This window comes from Octodon degus, unplaced genomic scaffold (assembly GCF_000260255.1).
Source record: "Octodon degus isolate 3935 unplaced genomic scaffold, OctDeg1.0 scaffold00020, whole genome shotgun sequence".
NCBI lineage: Eukaryota > Metazoa > Chordata > Mammalia > Rodentia > Octodontidae > Octodon > Octodon degus.
The window spans coordinates 21692599-21697868 of NW_004524596.1; the positions used below are offsets into that span (position 1 = coordinate 21692599).

Here is a 5270-nt window from a genome sequence, read left to right on the forward strand (position 1 = left end):
CTGCCAAGAAAGAAAGAAAGAAAGAAAGAAAGAAAGAAAGAAAGAAAGAAAGAAAGAAAGAAAGAAAGAAAGAAAGAAAGAAAGAAAGAAAGAAAGGGAGAAAGAAAGGGAGAAAGAAAGGGAGAAAGAGAAGGAGAAAGAAAGAGCGAGAGAAAGAAAGAGAGAGAAAGAACCCAGCTGTGTGTGTTCTAGATATCTTAATGAAGAGTTACATGTATTATACTAAAGTAATACGTTCATACCACTACTCATAGCTGCGTGATTCATAAATCCTGAAAACAAACTGTATGCTTATCAACCACTGGATAGGTTAAAAACATGTGGCATCTGTGTATAATGGAATACTACTCAGCTATAAAGGTACAATTATAGGAAATCAGGTGCATCTGGGAAATACAATGTTAAGTGAAATAAACCAGAAAACAAGGTTGAATAGCATCTGGTATCCCTTGTTCATGTCAGGGGAAGTACAAAGAGCATAATAAAGAAAGGATGACTAGAAGGGAACGATGATCAGTTCTCTTAAGAATTGGAAGGAGAGTGCAGGAGATCAAGCATTAGGGGAGAGGAGAGAAAGGAGAAGTAACAAGAATTAAGATATACCATCTAAGAAGCCTCAGAACCTCAATAAATATAAACATTACATGTCATGAACACAAATTAAGAATGATAAATACAATAAAAATAAAAAGAGATTTAGAGGCAGAGGAAGGAAAGTGAGCAGGATGGGGGAAAAGATTTAAAAACAGCTATAATATGTATATTAGTTACCACACTAGATCCATGTAAATTTCGTGTATGGTAAACATGCTCTAATAAAATAAAATACTGGAAACAGTAGAAAATGCTAAGTAAATGAGATAGAGAAAGCCTTGGAAAATACTTTAGTAGTATTCTTTTTCAGTTTACTATCTTGCTTTCAGTTAAAAAAATAACTTTTAGGTAAAAAAGAATTATATTGAAGGGATTCTGTAATTACATTAAAATCTTTTAAAAAGAATTAGCTGACAAACTGAGCCTGGAATAATATAGAGTCAACTGCGTCAGGTTGCTGCTTAAAATTTGGTCACTTTCTGCTATAAAAGAGAAATGAAGCAATAATTTATCAAAGCTCATATTCCAGAGGAAGTGGAAATGTTTTGATATGTTTCACTTTTTTTCTGTCTCAGGATGAGAATATTTTGACAGAATAGTGTAATTTGGATCACCCTGTAACATGCATCTTTATACTGAAACAAGATAAATAACTGGCTTTGGAAATGAATTGGCATAGATTTTGAATAATCCATTCATAATAACAGGAAAACAGTATAGATTAAGTAGATGAGAAGAAATAAAAACAAATATAAGATAAAGTTAATATAAAAATAGGAAGGTTATGAGGATTTGTAGAGTGAACCATGTATTGAAATAAATAAAGCACACTTTATCTCAATACTTCACAATGTTTAAAATAAATTAATTCTTTTTCTTTTTCAGAGGTTTTATTCATATAAAAGTAAATTTGAGACAAAAGCAGGTGAGTGAATTTCCATAAGAGGTATATTTATTTAGGAGCTGGGCCACCATCCCTTTCTTAAGCAAATAGTCAAAAACTTGCTGATTGAACAGTACAATGCTAGATAATTCTTTTAAGGTGTGTTCTTCATCTTTGTGAAATGAAAAGGGATGGCTTTCAGCTTTTACCTTCTGCAGTGCTGAAATAGTCTTTTTTCTTTATTTCTTTTTTGTTTCAACTCAAATAGAAGCGTTGGGAGAAGTTTTTTTGGAAATATGAAGACAATATAAAGAATATGAAGATCACGCAAAGACAATCTAACTTAAAACAGTAATTAGATTAATTTTTCATTTAGCAAATTTTCTTTCCTGATTGACATACTCCATTAGTCATTTTAAGTTTCATGCTAATACTCTATTTAATGTCTCCCTCTATTGTCATTTCTCAATACTTTCTGTGCTTTTATTGACTATTGATTTCATACTGTTCTGTTTCTCTGTCATATAAAATAATAGCCCTAAGATCAAAGGTATGAAATCTTGGGTGATCACCTGTCTGAAATTAACCCAACATGCTGAGATGTTGGTCCTTAAACCAGAACACCCTAGAGTGATGAGTGCTGCATACGTAGAGCAAATGCCACAGTATGATATAAAGTAAGGCATAAGATGTGCCCATCAAACTGTAGGGTCTATAGTCAACTATTGGTTCTCAAAGCAATCAGCAGTGCAGAGGCTGCCACTTTTGTGGATTACCATATAGTCATATACATTAAATAAATTTATTTATTTTTAATTGATAAGTGGAACTGTGTATTTGTAATATGTAATATGGTGCTTTTATATAGGTATAAATTGTGGAATGGTTGGGTCATGCTAAATAACAGGTTCCAATACCCTGAATACTTCTCACTAATTTTTGTTTCTGACATCTCTTAAAAGATACTTTTCAATAATGTTCAAGTATACCATAAGATTTTATGAGCTATTGAGACAAAAATGTACTTTCAAACTCTTAATATGCTATATACCTCCAGTTATGTTTTATGTCTAGCTGTCCCCCAAAGCCTCATACAGTCACTGGGGTGGCTTCTAAACTTCATGATTAATTCATGATCCAGTGCTGAGGTTATGGGTGTGAGTGCTACACTTGCACTGAGGTACATAATCTGCATTACAATGTAAGGAGGGGAGAAAGGTATGCAGGCACCTGCAGCTGCTGCCCCTCTCTTTGCTCTTTGATGTTTTCTGCAGCCCTGAGTGGCTGCCCTCTGCCATGTACCACTCTACATGGAGCCAGCTGAGTATGGACTGAAACCTCCACTGTGACCTACATAAACCTTTCCTTACTTAATTTTGGGTGTCCTATGTTTTGTCCCAGCAATGAGAGAAGAGTAACTGAGACATCTGAACTTATTTCTCATGTCAAAATGAAATTTTAAATTCAACTTCTTAAAATAAGAGATTGATAATAGGAAATAGGGTAATAGATTTTTTTACAGAGGAAAATCATGCAAGTGATGAGGATGAAAAAAAGGGGGGGACTACCCGCTCAGGCCCCCCTCCTGTCCCTCTCATGGACAGGAGCTTTCTTTCTCTCAATAAATATATTCTGCTCATAAAATAAAAGAAAAAAGGAGGGGATGGAAAGAGAATTAAAGATCCATTTGCATACACATGCCAACTCCCCCAGGAGGAAGAAAATCATTACACCCTTCAAACTTGGACCAATATCAGCAAATGGAAAAAAAAAAAAAAAAGAATTTAAATAATGTGTGGCATGTGAATCTAAGATTCATTTCACAAGTTCTTAAAACAAATTGCCTAAGAAATAACTGCTAAAGTTCCCAGAATTAATATAATCAAGGGCATTGTGCTATTGGGAGGAAGGGGCAGAAGTGAAAACTTGCTGCAATTCTGCTCCTACACTTGCTTTGGGGTGCAAAGCCTCTGTGAGAATTGACTGTTCAATCTTTCTGTAAATATTGTTTTATGCATCAGGATATCATAGAAAAAGCAGGGCAGGGGCCTATTTTTACAAGGCCAGATTTTCTATTCTCTCACTATGGGTGAGAAATTTCTTCTTAGAACAAGATGAGGAGAGAAATACATTTGGTTTTCTATTTAGTTTGGAGAGAATTGCTAGATTAGCCGCATGACCTCTTTCCCAGTAGAAATTTGCTTTAGTTGTTGATGGGAATTGACAAGGCCAAGTTTCTGCTTATCTGGAATTAGAAGGAGAATGTTTCATGAGGTTCTTATGGGCACAATGAATCATTTCACCTCAAAATACAGTCTAACTTTACCCCAAGATACACTGCTGAGTCCACACATACACATACCCACATAGTCTGTCAGTCTCAGAAAACAGAATTGTGTTTCTACCCTGCCAGCTATCCCTAAGTCACTAAGCTACATGAGACTGATTATATCCTCAGGGTTTTCCATATTAGGAGAAAGAAGTGCTTATGCTATTTATGGTTGTTTCAAGCCTAAGATGACTTAGCTTTTATATTTATTTTACTTACCTTGGGTACATGGTGCCACACTGTGCAGTTTCATTTGTGACAAAGCACCCATGTCCCTCCCAATAATTTAAAACTAGCAAGTATTTATTGACAATTTTTGGTATCCCTATTTCATGTTTGCACAGCCAAGAAATACATGTAAAACTCCTTTAATCTCTCCATACAAAATCAATGCTCCATTGCCTTATTTATTCTTTGTAGTGCTTTCTGAACTTGATCAGCCTCAATTGGCAGGATTGTGCAAGAAAGCTGGATCCAGATGGGCAGTAGCACAGGCTTCCCTTACCATTTCCCTTGGCAAGTGCAAACTCTTCCAGGCTACAGAACAGCCCGGTGCATGTTTTCTCTTCCTTCCTTTCTTCCAACCTACAAATTCCAGATGCAGCCAGCTGGTGAGCTCTAGCTTGCAGGGACAGCATGGCATGTTTTGGTCTGATGCAGGGCTCATGTATTTTTTTTTTTTTTTTGCAAATATGAAAAGTTTTAATATTCTTACAACTTCTGCTGCAATAATGCAACATTAACACAAATTTTTTCTGTACCAATTTTAAAGTTGAATTACTGAATTACATACTAATTCTTATGATGTTATTCACATATATTTTATTTATACACTTTTAATGAGATCATTGCCAGTACACATTATTTTCCTTAACTTTATTTGTACATTAAGTCAGTGTCTGTCATGCAGCCATTAAAAACCTTTTGGTAAATTACACAGGTTTATAGTCCAATTTCAACTCTAGCTTCTTAGAATCAGCCACTTTTCTGACTGCTTTCATGAAGTCTTCCTGAACTACAAAATCATGATCAGCACGAATTGCAAACATACCTGCTTCAGTGCAAACATTTCTCAGTTCTGCTCCATTAAAGCCATCTGAAAGTTTCACAATTGCCTCATAATCTATTTCACCATGCTTCGTAATGGGACCTGCATGGATTTTCAGTATATCTAATCTTGCTTGCTCATTTGGTAAATCAATATGTATTTTTCTATCTAATCTCCCTGGACGCAGCAGTGCAGGATCCAGTGTATCTGGTCTGTTTGTAGCCATGATCATTTTAACTCTAAGCAGAGTATCAAATCCATCCATCTGATTCAGTAACTCCATTAAAGTTCTCTGAATTTCTCTGTCAGCTGAAGTACCCTCAGAAAACCGACGACCACCAATAGCATCGATTTCATCCATAAAAATGATACATGGCTGATGGTCTCTTGCATAATTAAACATTTCTCTAATCAAA

At 35.2% G+C, this 5270-nt stretch overlaps 2 pseudogenes; both read right to left on the reverse strand.

Moving 5' to 3' along the window:
- LOC101575254 overlaps positions 1 to 4036 on the reverse strand; it is a 10477-nt pseudogene extending 6441 nt beyond the window's left edge.
- A 520-nt stretch (positions 4037 to 4556) lies between these two features.
- LOC111815720 lies at positions 4557 to 5264 on the reverse strand (annotated as a pseudogene).
- Between the last annotated feature and the right edge of the window lie 6 nt (positions 5265 to 5270).